Source organism: Triturus cristatus, chromosome 1_2 (genome assembly GCF_964204655.1).
Source record: "Triturus cristatus chromosome 1_2, aTriCri1.1, whole genome shotgun sequence".
In the NCBI taxonomy this organism is placed as follows: Eukaryota; Metazoa; Chordata; class Amphibia; order Caudata; family Salamandridae; genus Triturus; species Triturus cristatus.
In genome coordinates, this window is record NC_140580.1 from 896,481,686 (window position 1) to 896,499,074 (window position 17,389).

The following is a 17,389-nucleotide window of genomic DNA, read 5'->3' on the forward strand; positions in this document are numbered from 1 at the left end:
ATGTCATTGCTTTAACCCTGCAAAAAAATCAGTTAAAACAAATAATCTATGAAAGTGTTTTGGAGGAGCGTACAAGATCCCTACAGATGGAGGCCTGGGAAGAGTTAGTAATTGCTAGTAGTTGACGCAACAACTCTAAGTTTTGAGAAATAGTTAATCACCCATTTTTTAAGCCTGTCGTGAAACCTGATTTGTCTATCATTCCTCCTGAGTCAATCATTTCGAGATCATCATTGATGCGCCTAATTTTCCAACGACCAATCGTGATCTTTCGGAGATTGATACTTAAAAAGCCTCCCTCATATTCTCCTTTGAGGAAGTTTGTACTGCTATCCGTGAATTGCCACAGAATAATGTTCCTGGTCCAGATTGAGGTCCTATATATGTTTATAAATCCATTGTTGAGCTCTAGACCAGCTTGTTAACTTTATACTTGACTGCAGCTGTGAAACCATAAATCCCAAAGACCTGTCCACTTCTAGATTGTCCCTGTTTTTAAAAAAGGCATTTATTCTGACCCTTAGGGCCAGATTACGAGTTTGATGGTGCGGCGGCGGGACCACCCCTCTGCCCCCAAACCCACTTGAGGACTACCCACCCTATAATGACTTTTTTTTTTGTAATTAGCGGGCATTTCCTTTGGTGTTACCACAGCGGTGCCAATAAAAAAAAATGCGGCGCCACCACGAGTCTGGCAGTCCTCAGACTGGCAGACTCATAATCGGGCCCTAAGTGTTATCGCCCTATTTCTTTCATTTGATCTACCGTTAAGATTCTTGGACGGATTGTATTGAATAGATTAATGGATTGCGTCATAGACCAGGTCATTCTATCTGATATTGTATATGTATTTCGGACTGGTCTAGGGACAGTTGACCAGTATCTCAATCTTTACCTTACTTTCTGAAAATACTCAGGGCCTTATTTATGAGACCCTTATGCTGCAGTTGCATCACTTTTTGTAACACTGCGGCGACGTAAAAAATGCGCCACGCTGCGCCATATTTACAAAGTGAAGCATCTAGGCAGATGCCTCACTTTGTAAACCCCTGTGCAACATTATGCCTTCAACAGGTATAATGTATGCAGGGTGGGCGTTCCGGCTCAGAAAAGGCTCGTAGAAGCGTTGCAGTGAAATCTATGAGATTTCACTGCGACACTTCTACGGCCTCTCTGCATCAAATCCTTACGCCTGCTTGAAGCAGGCGTAAGGGGTGATGCAGGCCTTTTCACAAAGTGAAATGACGCATTGCTAAAGTTGCGTCTGTTTCCAGACACACTCCAGCAATGCCCCATTTTTGAGCCAACAGATATGTCAGGATTCTTGTCGTATCTGTCAATACGTGCGACATGGAGCTCCGTACAATAAATACAGTGCAAGGAGGGCACACTGAAAAGTGTTGCATTGTTGTTTTACCGCAGCGATGCAAAATGTTTCATGAATGAGGCCCACAATTGCTAAACAAGGGGCCTTAAACCTGGCCTTCATGGACTTGAGCGCTGCCTTCGATAAAGTTAAAAGAGAAAAATTATGGTCCATAATGTTGGGGATGGGGTTAGACTCAAATTTACTTCTGCGAGACTTGCATTTTAATTTTTCTGCCTCTGTATGAGGCAATGGGCAAATGCACTGAGCACTTTAAGTTACCACAGGGTTTGTCAAGGTTGCATCCTGGCTCCATAGCTTTTTACTTTATATATCAACAGTCTTGAGAAGTCGTTAATTGAAAGTGGGCGGGATATGTCAAAGATTGGGTATCGTCCTACCTCCGTGTTACCAGAAGCTGTCAATACCATCCTTCTTTCTAGAACAGCCTTAGGCTTAGAGCACCTGCTTAACAGCTTTGTTGATTGCATGGAAAGCCTGGATGTATGCACTAATTTCACCAAATCGCATGTCATGGTGATTGGTCCTTGGGCTAGCAAGTCTAGAACTTATCGAATTTAAGTTTGAGGACACTTTTCCTCATTTAGGTGTTTTGTTTGATTCTAAGAAGTCTTGGTCCCCGTTACACTCTGCCTCTACCTTTACAAATTAAATTTACTGAGGAAATACAAGTTAATATGATGTGTCAGACTGGGCATAATGCAATGAGGCAGCAAGGAACAAACTCTACAAGGCAGTAGGGCACACTGCAAGGCACTGTATCTCTCACTCAGGGGATGAAGAAATATGATCACACCACCACTATCCTGATGATGGAACTCCACTACATCATCAAAACCAGATGCATAATTTACAAGCAATGCAAATAATTCAACATTTGTGTACCAGAGTTTGAGAATGTATGTTTGTAGGTCTTCCCCATGACTTGGACACTTTGTTGTATTTTTAGGTCTGGTCAATCAGGTCCAAATTTGTTTACAATTAGTTTATCTTTATAACTCATTCCAAGGAATGGCTTTGCAAATAGCTGCTCTACTGTATACTTGGCATCTTACCAATATTAAAGTTACATGTCAATATTTAAAGTACAATGTATAACGTTTGATGCAAAAACATAACTCATTTTTCTGTACAGAAGTATATCTTTGGCATTATTGCTCAAACAGCTCCCCTTTGCACAACATGAATGTAATAATGTAGCCATATAGCCGGCTGCCTCTCTGGGCCATACTGGTTGTCGAAGACCCTGAACCAGAGATATATCTTGAGCCACAAGTGAGGGCCTATAATAAGGCAAGGGAGAGGGTCTTTAACAACCAGTATAGCCCGAGGCAGATGAGCTATAAGGCAATAATTACATTCCACCCACTGAGGGTAGAATGTTCTAAAATAAAAAGGGAGAATCAGGGAGACAAACATGGTAATGTTTGAGCAGAAGGCTTATACCAACCATTATCATCCCTGAGCCAATTCATTATCTTCAACAGAACTCCCATTACAATCTTTTAATTCTGATTCCACCGTTCAATTCCTCCAATTGATACTGATGTGATCCCACCCCACCCACCATGTAGACCACTGCATATACATAGTACTTAACTACCATGTAAAAATAATATAGCATCACCTCCTTTACCTTAAACACTGGGGCTGTGTTGGGGTAGTGGAACAGCAGCAAAGGAGGTTGGGTTCTGTACCCTCTTGATCTTTGTTAAAAAGTTATCTAAAGTTCTTCAGGCTTTACTAGATGCTGAATAGAAAAATATTACATAATTAGTAGCGTTAACGGAACACATAAATTATATGTAAAAGCCAATTTAATGCATACTACAATGCCTGTGAAAATCATTTTAGGTGAAAATTGATTCCTTTGAAGAGGGTAATCCCTAGCTTTAGTGTTGCCAAATCAATGGTAGGCATTGGAAGAAGTGCTGGTTACTCTTACTCACTTCTATTTAAAAAATGAGAGGATTTTGTAATGTTAAGTGTGCGACAATCTTTCTGTGGTACAGGGAATGTGAAGAGAAAGGCCCAAAGCAAAAACTTTCTAATTCAGTAAAACGGAAATTCCTGCTAATACAGTGTACATTGGGCTCGAGTCGGGGTACACGCAGGTACATGTGGTCCCCCCACTCTTTTCAAAGGGTGGACGCCAACCCCCCCGCCCCCCCCCCCCCTCGCCAAGAAGTTGGGCCCCACAGAAATATGCTGAAATTGTCTCGGTGTAATTTTCAGACACCGGGACACGTTCAGCAGCACCTGCACGTTGTCTGCTTTCCAATCCCAGCAGCAACGTCCAGGCAGCGAGGGAGCCTTTTTTCACCTCCAGCTGGGCCGAAGTTAAGGGGTGATCCGGCCTCCTTTTGTTTGAGTATGCTGACTGGGGGCCACCTGGAACCGTACATTTAAATGTAAATGCCACTGAGGGAAACAAAGGCACACAGCTTGCCTTCTCTTCACAGGTACTTAAGAGAGGCATGCTTTTGCCTTTGTTCTGTCCCTGTATATACATGCAGACACTGTAAGACAGTCAGATGAGTTAGTCTGTCCCAGTATTTACACAAATAATTTAAATAACACTATTGTATTTCTTTTATAGCGCTACCTCGTGACCATGAGGTCATTTGCATATTGTCTTACTTGGTCAGTCCCCCCACTTCTTTTTATAGGACTTGTTCCCTGACTGTACAGATAGTTCAAAATATATCAGCAGTTATAAACAACAACTGAAGTACTTTTTGTTAATTCTCAAGTGTGACTGAAGCCCAATTTTCACACATGTTTGTATGCCCATGGACCCAGGTTACAGTGGAATCTTTTTTGGCATTTTGTTGTTTGCTGATCTGAAGACGGGCTAAAAGCTAGTAGGGCTGTGACAGAGTCAGACAGGCTCCCATAGAAGTCCTCTATGATACAGTGGAACCTTTTTAGCAGTCTGTTGGTTCTGGTCTGAAGATGGGGTAAAGGCTGGTAGAGCTGGGGCAGAGTCAGACTGGGTATGGAACTGATGTCCACACTGGGCCCAGCTATAGTTGTTCACCGGTCTGAAGATGCACCCTTCCAGCCAGCAGACTCCCACCCAGGCCTCTTGTTATCAGAAGCTGCTCAGAGATTTTACCTGCTGGTTCCCGCATCCTGACACTGCCAGTTTCCAGTTTGGAGCTGACTCGTGTGTGCACAGAGGAAATTGCTAAGCATGCACCACTGTGCACCGAGCTGTGCACTATAATGAGAAGAAAAAACAGGGGCAAGCTGTCTGCACTACTAGGCGGGTTTAACGTCCATTCTGTGCACTGACTCAGGATGTTAAGGCATACTCAGAATGCGGAGCATGATAAGCCCACCATGGATTCTCTCACTAGCACTCTCTAACAGTGACGCCCAAGTCCCCAGACTCACTCTCCCTCAGATGCATGGATTCGTTATATAGCACCACTCAGACCAGTAAAGGATGTCAGAGCACTTTGCATCACACACACATTACTCAGAGACAGTCAATCATAGGTGTGTAAATCAGTGTAAAGGAAATGTTAAATAAGCCAAAAGACTACAGGAGGGAGGAGTCACATGTCATCCATACTGGTAGGCAGTACAGTCTAGGAGTGCTCGGGGTGGAGAAGCACAAACTCAGAATTGTGAAAGAAACAGCATAGTTGGGAGTTTCTCTCTGATAATGAGAATTGATTTCTACCCGAATTAACCCTTTTTGCAACATTAATCTATGAGCTAATGTAAACTTTGCAGTGCGTATGCAGTTCTATGATGAAGTTTAATAGCTCACGGTTCGATATTAGGACTTCAAGACACGCTACAGTACCAATTTGAGCGCTATTATCTCCCACAACTGTCAGCAGGCGCAATAGTATGGCCCATTGTTTTGCAGTACTACACAAATAACATGGGGGCATATCAACAACAACCGGCGATAATTATCGCTGAGCGCACTTAGCGCTCGGATAATTATCGCCGGCTAGCGCCGATTTTTATCGCTGAGATAGCGTGCTATTAGCAACGCTTATCTCAATAGCGATAAAAATCCTGGTGCTAAGTAGCTAACGTGAGATTATCGCTGGAAACCCAGCGATAATCTCACGTTAGCTTGTTGATAGGGACAGACTAACTTAGCCATGATATCCTCCTTCCATAGGATATCATGGCTAAGTCAGAAAAATACCAGACATAAAAAAGCAGCGTTAACCGCGGTTAGCGCTGCTTTTTTTGTCTCTAACAGGGTTAGCGACATTCTTGATAATAGGAGAAATGTCGCTTAGCGACATTTCTCCTATTATTTTACTCTGGAACGCCCCCTTTGCATCTCATTAGAGATGCAAGGGGAAGCGTAGAGTAAAAGGGTGCTAACATGCAAATTTGCATGTTAGCACCCTGTTGTTGATAGGGTGCTAGTTTTATCTCCGCTTTTTTGGCTTATAAAGCCAAAAAAGCAGAGATAAAGCCCTTGTTGATATGCCCCATGGGTACTAGATGGTGACAGGCTCCAGGGAACTGGGGGATAAGCTGCGTAGTGAGCAGTAGCACTGGTACTTATTGGGCGTACAGGGGCAGGAGAGGGTGGCCCAGCAGCAGATAACCCAGGAATGTCCCGCAGACACCAGGCAGATGGGGAATCGGGGACAGGTTGTAGGAGGATCCTCCCGCGTAGGTCAATAACAGAGAGGTTTCTGGTGAGGAAGGAAGGGAAGGGAAAGCAGGGGGAGCTCCCTCCGATCGTGAAACCGAAGGTTCGTGGCGGAAGGAACACAAGAAAGGTAGAAAAAAGAGAATTACTAAAAGGTAGATGGAAGGCTCACACAGTGTCCTTGGGATGCCTCACGGCAGGGGCACTGAGGGAGCCAAGGGCGGCTTACCGCCATACAACGAGTAGATGTGTTGCTCCCGCAGGACCCTTGGGATGCCTCACGGCAGGGGTACTGAGGGAGCCAAGGGCCGCTTATCACCATAGAAAGAGTAGATGTGATGCTCCAGCAGCACCCTTGGGATGCCTCACAGAAGGGGTACTGAGGGAGCCAAGGGCGGCTTACCGCCATAGAAAGAGTAGATGTGATGCTCCCGCAAAACCCTTGGGATGCCTCACGGCAGGGGTACAGAGGGAGCCATGGGCGGCTTACCGCCATAGAAAGAGTAGATGTGTTGCTCCCGCAGGACCCTTGGGATGCCTCACGGCAGAGGTACTGAGGGAGCCAAGGGCGGCTTACCGCCATAGAAAGGGTAGATGTGTTGCTCCCGCAGGACCCTTGGGATGCTTCACCGCAGGGGTACTGAGGGAGCCATGGGCGGCTTATCACCATAGAAAGAGTAGATGTGTTGCTCTCGCAGGACCCTTGGGATGCCTCACGGCAGGGGTAGAGAGGGAGCCAAGGGCGGCTTACCGCCATAGAAAGAGTAGATGTGTTGCTCCCGCAGGACCCTTGGGATGCCTCACGGCAGAGGTACTGAGGGAGCCAAGGGCGGCTTACCGCCATAGAAAGGGTAGATGTGTTGCTCCCGCAGGACCCTTGGGATGCTTCACCGCAGGGGTACTGAGGGAGCCATGGGCGGCTTATCACCATAGAAAGAGTAGATGTGATGCTCCCGCAGGACCCTTGGGATGCCTCAAGGCAGGGGTACCGACGGAGCAAAATGGAAAGGCTCAGCCTCAGGATGGTTAGAGTAGATGCTCAAGCATGGTCTTTGGGATGCCACACGGCACAGACCCCGGGAGCAGGGAGGGCACACAAAAAGGTAGGGCAAGCGGGACGGCACTTGCAGTCCGGGCAGGTCCCAACAGACAACCTCCAAATCGGTAGCAAGTTGAAGCCTTGACGGTGAATCAGAGGCCCAGACAGGTGGCCCCTCCCTTCCCTGAAAATTGAGGAGGCTGGGTCCACACAGCAACAAAATGATTGCAAAGACAATGAAAGATGTTAGCATGGTTATTAAGAGAGCAATTGGATAACAATGATTTTGTAAATGTATAGATATGTTATGTTTAATAAACTGCGACCTCTTAAGGCACCAAAGCACGTTGTCAGTGGTGTGATTTGAGGGTCATTATGGACGCAGTTTTGAAGCAAGGACGGGGGGGGGACAACTCGCCTCCTGGAAGGAGTTTGCAATACTAGGCGGGTTTAACGTCCATTCTGTGCACTGACTCAGGTCGGGTGGCTTTTAAAGGCTACATGGCTATTGTAATGTTTATGCCAGCGTTCTTTTCGATACAACGCTTTCTGTGAATCTATCTTACAGTTCTCCCTCCCATTCCGGATGCTGAGGGCAGCCCCCCTGTCTGTTTCTATAGCAGGCCTCAGACCTGAAATATATTCAGCTCGCTTATTAACACATTGGTCGGGCTCTTTGCTTTGACTCTCGCTCGGGCACACAATAAGGGCCATCGCGTCCCTTGGTGTCCTCACCGGGGTGAAAGAGAGTTAAGGAGAAAAACAATGACTCAGGCTGGTAAGAAATTCATATTTCACCAGCAATACATAAATCATTTGTGGGTGCGGCTCCCACTCGCTGAAGCTTGTTACCTGATGAGATCAGACGTGAGGAAAAGCTGAGCAGCTTCAGAAAAAAAAGCGAACGTTTCTTTCAACACATGCCTAGATGCACTCCAACCCGTGGGGCAAGTGTAGGCTGTGTTTTTTCTGCTCATCGAAATGCAAAAGTCCATTTTTGTATGTGAAACAAGGAATGGGATTGTGAATTGTCCTGGATCACACGAGGTGCACGCAGAAGCTACTATACCAGACTGAACCCACATCTAATTGTGCACTTGTTAATGGATCTGAACGTTGGGGCCCTCTTACACAATGCCTTTGGTTCTCGCTACACATATACAATGCATCGTGGCTTTTGACTGAAATATTTCCTAAATCTAAGAATTAGGGAAATAAAACAGCTTGACATAGGTAAACTATCTGTATTATTATTATTACAATAACAACACATTTATATTTACAATTGCTTTCCTACTCCACTATTACAAACTCTTCAGTCCCCCACTCCCTCTCTCACACACTGACACACACGCCAGTTAGTGAAGCAGCAGAGCCCCGAACGCATGGAGCAAGGAAGGGCAACAAAGAGCGAATCGCATCTTACAATAGTAAAAAAAGCTCTACTTGAAAGCACAAGAACGCATGCCATAAAATAGCAGCTGGATTTCTGCTGTTCTTCACAGAAACCTCGCCAGTCTCCAAGTCGGTCACGACTTACCAAACTGAGTCGTGCAACATTTAGTGCATGCTTGAAGTGAGTGAGTGAATGATTCACTTCTTTGTCAAACAATCAGGACTACAAGCAATGCACACTTCCTCTGAGCATTTGGTATGTGGTATGTGGTACGTTATCCAAAGAGGGGCTTTCACTTCTAATAAACCCAGCGGCATAGCTAAAATCGGTACAGCAAGTAAGTGCAGTGGCACTGGGCCCAGAGCCTTCACAAGCACATTGCACCCTGGTAATTACAGTAGTTAACTGTCCCAAAAGGCGTCAAATGAGCCATTTTCTTGTTTGCACAAGGACACATAACTATCCCCATCCCCATTATACTGGATATCTCTCCCCAGTTCAAAACCACCCCACACCACTCGAATTGTTGTTCAATAAAACACCCCAATGGCCGCTGGGTGAAGCAGTGCTACATAAAAACTTCAATCAAATGCACTTCCATGATGAGGCCGGGGAAGGACTTAAGGCCTAATTACGAGTTTGGCGGTCCATGCCAAACTCACAGTGGAGGTGCATTGGTAGTCGGGCCGCTGCACCAGTGGTCCGACCACCGTATTACGAGTACAGCATGCGGACTATGAGAGGTCCGCCACAGCCACCAGGAATCCATAATCCATGGCACTGGTGCAGCAGTCTCTAGTGGCTGCAATATGCTTTGCGGTGCTGCTGCGGCACAACCACCCACATTACAAGATTTCTCACTGCGACCCTAACCAAGGCAGTGACAACACATTGGAAAGGGTGACGGTTACGAAAGAAAGTAGGCGCTACAGGGCCCCCCGGTGCCTCAGGCACATGGGATGCATGCAGTAGGTCACTTGTTGTGCCCCCCGTGTGCATGCACCCACTTTCCTGCATGGCATGGACTTCACAGTAATAATTAAAATAATCAATTTTCTTAAAACATAGATTAATGTTACCACAGTACAGGAAAATATCTTGGTCTTATTTGAAGCATGTCATTATAAAATTCTTTCAATTCGTAATTGTTGATACTCTTCTCCGTTATTATAAAGTGACCTGAGCATCAGTATAAAATTCCGCAGCTCCAAATGTCAACATCCCACTATTGTTTTTATCATCATATCAATGTCTTGTGCTCATAAGGTGGGGCAAATTTCTTATGTTGCTGTACGCAGCTTACAATTCTGTTTGACTGCTTTGTCGTGAAATTGTAAAAACTTCAGAAGTTTGCAGTTTAACTGAGGGTCTGTAGGGTCCAGGCCTCTCATGATGGCTGTTCTACACGTGTGAATCTCTCTTCTCTAAAAGGGAACGTCGTACATTATTTAGTTGGGACATATGCAGACCAAATGCACAAAGTCCTCTTTTGGGGCATCACATAATCTGCACATTTTTGGTCCTTTATATCGCCATAGTGATTTACCTGACAAAGTGGCAGTACACCTAAGCGTATGGCCAAATGTTTTTTCTTGAAATACGCCAGATAGGTTAGATGTAGATATGTTGCCGGTTGCAATGTGACATACGTTTGAATTCTCACCCAAGCATGAGATCGCCGCAAGAATATGCTTTTATCATCAACTAGCGAATGAATTTTTGCGGTTTTATTCATGGCTTGGCAATAAGTAGAGTGCGTCGAATTCAAGTCCCATAGATCACCCGCATTAGATATTTGTAGAGATGATAACAACTATTTGTTGTAACTTGAATTCACATAGTTATTCAGAGATTACCATAAAGCGCTGATTGTTTTGTATTTTATGCATGGATTTAAGAAAATGATACCTTCTTGCTATGTTTTGCTGTGTCAATCAAATTTCAAATAAATTTGAGCAGGGGAAGCATTACAGGGGAGACCAAAGACCCATTTGTATGTTTTGGTTTGTAGTCTAGCCAACATTTTGGAATCCTTACCATGCATCACCGTACTTGCATATGTTAGAGATGGAAGCAATTTTGCTTTGATAACAGAGAGCAATGGTTGATAGGAGGGGCCGTCTAGTTTTTTTTTGCAGTGAACAGAATGAATGTATTAGAGTATTGTTTTTTCTAAGCATATACTGTTGGTGTGCATGAAAATTAAAGTTTTTGTCAAAATTGAAGCCCAAATATTTGTAAGTGCTGATCTTTAGTGAGGCATGGGGATTATTACTAATAAGCATGTTTTTTGTCTTAGCAATATTAATTTCCAATTTATTGAGTTTTGTGTATGTCACAGTTTCTTTAATAAATCTTTGAAGTCCAATTTCTGTGTGACTCAGCAGCACAATATCATCGGCATACGATAGATGGGATATCATTAATGGGCCTAACCTTGGAGCATGCGAGTTAACTTGATCCAGGTGGGTGGATAAATCAGCCGTAAAGAGGTTAAACAAATGTGGAGCTAGCACACACCCTTGCTTAAGGCCCCTTGCGGTTGCTACTTTCCTTGATATTCTGGTCCCATCCCCACCTTAATTTGAATTCATGTTTCTCTATATAGCGATTCAATTGCTCTTAACATTTTTTCTTGGAAACCCCAGCATCTTAATTTAGCCCATAGAAGTGGTCGATCCACCCGATCAAAAGCTACTTTCAGATCTATAAAGCAGAGTTGCAGTTTTTTCTTTAGGCATTTACTTTTTTCCGCACTTAGTGCTACTGTAGTCATAATAATTAAGGTACCATACCCTTTCCGAAATCCTGTTTGTTGGGGTGAAATCAAATTCTTGGTATTTGACCACTCTATTAGATCTTCCAATATTAGTGATGCATAATATTTTGCTTCTGAGTCAATAAGGGCTATTAATCTGTAATTTGATGGCTTTATTTTGTCACCTCCCTTAAAGATAGGGTTTATTATTGATCCCCTCCAGCTATCTTGACTCATACCTGTGTTTTCCACCTCTTTAAACAATACCATTATCGGATTAGCCCAATTTTTTGTGTCCAATTTAAATATTGCCTGTGGAATGCTATTTGGACCTGGGGCACTGTCACTTCTTCCTGATTTGATCACGTTTTCAACTCTTGAGAGCACACATGAAATAATATCTGAAGCGGGTACATACTCAAGACACGGCAATGTTTTGATCTTGGTTGTTAGCTGAGGCTCAATGGCTTTTTTGGTTTTATTTAGTCGTATCTGGTCTTCATCAATGAAGAGTTTTGTCAGATAAACTATCCAATCTTGTTCCGTAACATTTGATGATACTGTAACATTCATTGTTTACCTTGTTTAAGCCGTTTATTGTTTTCCAAAAAGGTTTGGTATTTGATTGTTTGCAATTACAGAGCAGCTTTGCCCAGAACTCTTCTGTCATTTTTCTTTTTTCTTGCCAGACATGTTTCTTAAATTCCTTCTTCAATTGTTTTAGTTTACCCCATGCGTCTGCTTGAGTACCTCGTTTTTGAATAATCGCTGTCTGTAGTGCACTTAATTTTAAACATGCTTAGGTGCTTTATTAGTGGAAAGGAAAGAATAGTATAATCAATTAAGGACCCGGACGTCGGTCCATAATATGTTAAATTTGGAGGATTATTGTCCAGTGTACGCCCGTTAATTACTGTCAAACCAAAATATTTTAGGGTGGTGACCAGTTCTTTGCCTACTTTATTGGGTTTCCTCCAAGGATGGGTCATTTGATGATTTACCGACCAAATTTCATTTTCTACTGCTAACTGGTCATCATCATCCGGTGTGTGAATAAGATGGGTATTAAAATCACCTGTAATCACTATTTCCCAATTCGGGGTATTATATTTTACTCTGGCTATTTCGTGTATTAACTTTTTGAATGTTGCCTATTTGTCTTGGGCGTTTGGATGAGCATAGATATTGAAAAAGATTATTGAAGTTATCCAATGATCATTGCCAAAATTAAGTTTGATTACTTGAAATTTTTTAGAAGTCACCCACATCTGTTCTGATTCTACCTTAAGGTTGTTTGATATATAGACCGATAATCCGCCCTGTCGGTCTTCCAAAGCATCTCAGTTTTACAGCATCCACCTCATGTAATGTCAAACCCGGCAGTTGAAATGGACCTGTCAACCAGGTTTCTTGCAGAGCTATGATGTCATATGCAGCCCAAGATTCTATTAGAGTCCTATCAGTGAGTTTAGTTGTTGCACCTGCAATATTCCAGGAGTATATATTTAGTTTAGCAGCTTGCAGGGCACGTGTTGGTTCAATGATTGGTCATTGCATATTTGTTTTTTTTATGCTAGCGGTGACCAGTGCCTGTGATTCTGTCTTCTTTCTGTTGGTGTTATTATTTCTGTGCCCGTTGGTCCTCGGGCGTTCTGCAAAATCGAGTATACAGGAGTATAGGTGCTATACTTGTTATCCTAATCTGCAAAAGGAGCTGGGTAGCGCTGTGGAGTAGGTTTTATTCTTGATATGCCCCATGAGTCGAATTCCTCTTCGGCACTGAGAATTTGATTAGCTATTTTTTGTGACTTCCATGATGTTAGAGTTATCTCGGACTGATCGCTATGTGTGTTTGGCAAAACTTCACTGATAATAAATCTGTTGTTTTGATAAGACGTAATGATCGTTCCTCAACTTGACTAGTTGTTCAGTAATTCTTTTGTTAGCACGTTTATTTATTTATGTAAAATATCAAATAGTTTTTTTCTAAATTTAGTAATGTGTATAATTAATGTTTATGTTATTATGTAGTAGGAGCAGGATGTTTTGTTTTTAGTGAATATGGGTGGGGTAGGGAGATTTTAAAAAGGTCAACATTTTAAATGAATTCATTGTCATATTTTTATTAAAAATGCTAATTTTGTTACTTAAAATGTCAACATTTTAAATGAATTCATTGTCATATTTTTATAAAAATGCTAATTTTGTTACTTAAAATGTTTTAAATGATTGTAAATGATGTTTTTTATTTAATAATATATGTGAATAATCTTACAAATGTTATTAAAGATATATACATTTTTTGAAAATTTGCTAAATTATTTTAAAAAAATGTATATTTAAGTGCTTTTAATGTATATTTTATTTAAAAAACTTATAGTGCATTTTACCATATTTGAAAATAATTAATTTTACACTAAAATATATAATTATGTAAACTTTTTCTATTTCATTATTTTAACAAATGACTGAAAAAAATAATTTTTTTTTTAAAGTAAGTACTTTATGGGGCTCATTACGATGTCGGGCTGAAAGCCTCCTCCCGACAGCCGGAATCTCCATGAATGTGTTGGAGCCCTTCCGACCGACTCGGTTGGTTTACAGTCTGACTGCCCGATTACGATATTGCAGTCAGAACGTAAACCGAGCAGTCATTCCGAATCGGTCCCGACTCGCGGAGTATACATGGAGCTTGGAACCGCATCGTACACCCATATAGACAGCATTTTTACCATTGGGATTATGATGTCGATGTCCAAAAGACTTTCCGTGTAGGACTGTCTGACACGGAAAGGCTGTCGGAAAGTGACTTTGGGGACCCCTGGCAGGGCCCCCTAGCCGCTGCAGCCTTCAGTTGGGGGCAAAAGGGGTACCTAAGGGACCCCCTATGAAACCCTGCACTGTGTGCCAGGCAATGTGGGGTTCCTGTGACAGGGTGTAGGCTTTTCCGCGCACACCCCATTTCCCCATAGGAGCCTGTGTTACGGCACGTTGTCGGGTGTAACACGAGCTCCTATAGGAAACAATGGGAATCCGAATGAACAGTGTTCAGTCACAACGTAATGGGGAGGTCAGAACTGCCAACCGTGAGTCGGTCGGTCCAGATTCCGAGATGGTGTCGGGCAGAGGCTTTCCGCCCGACATCGTAATGAGAACGATTGCCGGCGCCACTCCTCACCACTAAGCGCCTGGGGACTTAGCTGTCCTCTATTCTTTTAGCATTGTATATATCTTAATCTGTTACGCTTTTAATACCTGCCATCACTTTGTGACTGTGTGCTCGTACTTTCGGTGTCCCTGCCCGATCCGCCGCGGCTGCATTGCCGTTTGAGCGGCGGGAGAAAACACCGCAATCACCCAGTACCCACTTCCGGCAGGACGCGGTCTAGTCGTCCGCCGGAAGGGAGGGTACTTAACCACACATGTGTCATACGCGCAGCGGACGAGCGCAGCGGGCGCGCCTAAGGCAAGCCCGTCTGCGCCCGTCCGTGGCCGACCGGGGCACGGGGCCACACCCCCTGGCAGTCTCCTACCAACTCGCACATACACTAAGGAGGAGCTCACCATTCTCCGTACGAAGATCTCTAAGGAGTGTGAGCATGGCATGGATCTTAGTAAGCAAGACCAGAAACTGCCCTGCAGGCACTGTGGATATATACTGAGCGGACACGCCACAGGGAGCCTTTCTGGTTCTCCCAATCCGCTAGGTAACAGCAGGAAGATTAACTGCGCCCTCCTCAACTGCAGGTCTTTAAAGAAACATGATCTCCTGACTGATAACAGATGGGATATGCTGTTTTTAACAGAGACCTGGCTTGACGAGGACTCGGATCCTGAACCCAGGGAGGCTCTTCCCCAAGGATATGAAATCTGTAGGCAGGACAGACCCAGCGGGAGAGGGGGGGGCATCGCAATAATTTACAGGGAGAGTGTCAAATGCACCATAGAGCCCGCTAATGTCGTGGACAGCGAAACAGGAGCCTTCTCCATCATGATTGATACCAACACGGTTATCAAGGGTCTATTAGTGTATAGACCTCCCGGTGGCAGTAGGGCCTTTACTGACAGCTTTTTATATAACACCATCTCCTCAGCCATGCGCTTCAATAAATTCCTCCTGCTGGGCGACCTCAATCTACACTTTGAAGACGCCAATAATACAGCAGCACAAGAAATGCGGCAAGAGCTGCATACCATGCAGCTTGAACTGTGCTCTACCCTCCCCACACATCATCTAGGGCATCAGCTGGATCCCATTTTCAGCAATTGGGATAACATTAAGCAGGACTCCCCCATACCACTAATATGGACGGATCACTTTCTGGTCCCATTTTGGTTCCATGTGAGGGTTCATAATAACCAGGGCCAAATCACTGGCACCAGGAGAAGACAAAGGAAATGGGCTAAGTTTTCACAAGACACTTTCAGGGATAGTTTTATCCAGGAAGGTCCCCCCACTTGTCTGGGCACCACTCTCAACGAGGCTTGCGTAACCCTGGATGCACACATTACGCATGCACTGAATTTAGCAGCTCCCTGGTCTAATAAGGGCCCGGAGCGACGAACTAAATCAGCACCTTGGTTCAATGCGGAATAAAAGAAGCCAAGGCTGCCTGCAAACGGGTAGAGCGAGCCTGGAGAAGGGCCTACCTATCAGAGGCAGGAACGCTGTACAAAGTCAGCCTCAAGAACTACCATGCCTTGATCAGGAAAACCAAGGCAGCGTTCTATGCCAATCGCATTGACAGGGCCAACTGCTCAACCAAGGAGCTATTCACGATCTACAAAGAGATCTCGACACTAGCTTCCACGGATGAACAGGCGGGCGCCTCTGCGCAAGCCTGCAACGAAATCGCTGAGTTCTTCCAAAAAAAGGTGTTGGACATTTATTCCACCTTTCCATGTGACGCCAGAACAGGCTCCAATAGACTCCCCCCCCATGAGGAAGTCAGATGGGGGGAAGAGAAGGAAGGCTGCATCAGCCTGTTCCATGTTCCAGAGGAGGAACTTCTGATGACAGTAGCGAGAGGAATTAAATCAGGCTCCCCCAGGGATCCTGCACCGGCCAGAATATTGGCTAGTTCTATGAGCTTCTTAGCCCCATATGTCAGACACATACTCTCTCTATCCTTTGACTTAGGCATGGTTCCGCCTGGGTGGAAACAGGCAGTCGTACTACCCCTCAAAAAGAAACCTCAAGTTAGTGCCACTCAGCTCAGCAACCTGCGCCCGATCTCCCTCCTACCCTTCTTTTCCAAACTGGCGGAAAAACTGGCCAACCAACAACTTACAGCACATATAGTGGCGAACGGCCTTTTTCACACTAGCCAGTCGGGCTTTCGTGCTCACCACTCCACGGAGTCAGCCCTCCTCTTTTCCACTGAGGCGCTGAGGAAACATGTGGATGAAGGGCAAGTAGCAGCACTGATACTCCTCGATCTCAGTGCCGCCTTCGACACTGTGGCACACCATACCTTGCTACAGTGTCTGAAGAGAGGGGGAGTGACTGGAAAGGCGTGGCTATGGCTGGAATCTTTCCTGACTGACCGTAGCTTCTATGTGGAGCAAGGGGGCAACAGATCAGATGTTTTTGATCTTAGGCAGGGAGTCCCTCAAGGATCTAGCCTCAGCCCCACCCTATTCAACTTATACGTTACACCTGTGGCGCTCATCGCTGAGCAGTATGGGGTTGAGGTAGTAACGTATGCCGATGATACTCAGCTGGTTGTAGCTCTGACCCAGCCAGCTGAGCAGGCTGCTAGAAAGTTCACATCCTGTCTCCAAGACCTCTCAGGTTGGATGGCCAGTAATTGCCTCCGCCTGAACGGAGACAAGACAGAGGTACTTATCGTCGGCAGATCCCCCTCAGTTTGGACCTCGGCCTGGTGGCCACAGGCCTTGGGACCACTGCCGATCCCAAGGGATCAGGTGAAGAACTTAGGTTTCTGGATCGACTCAAACCTGACCTTTGACTACCACTCCCGGCTTGTCTCTGGCACTTGCTTTGCTATTCTACGCAAGCTAAGAAAGACGCTCGATTTGCTCCCAGAATACGCTAGGAAAACCTTAGTCCATGCCCTAGTCACCTCCAGGCTGGACTATGGGAATGTCCTATATCTGGGAGCAAATGTAAGCTGCCATCGAAGACTCCAGACCATCCAAAATGCCGCCGC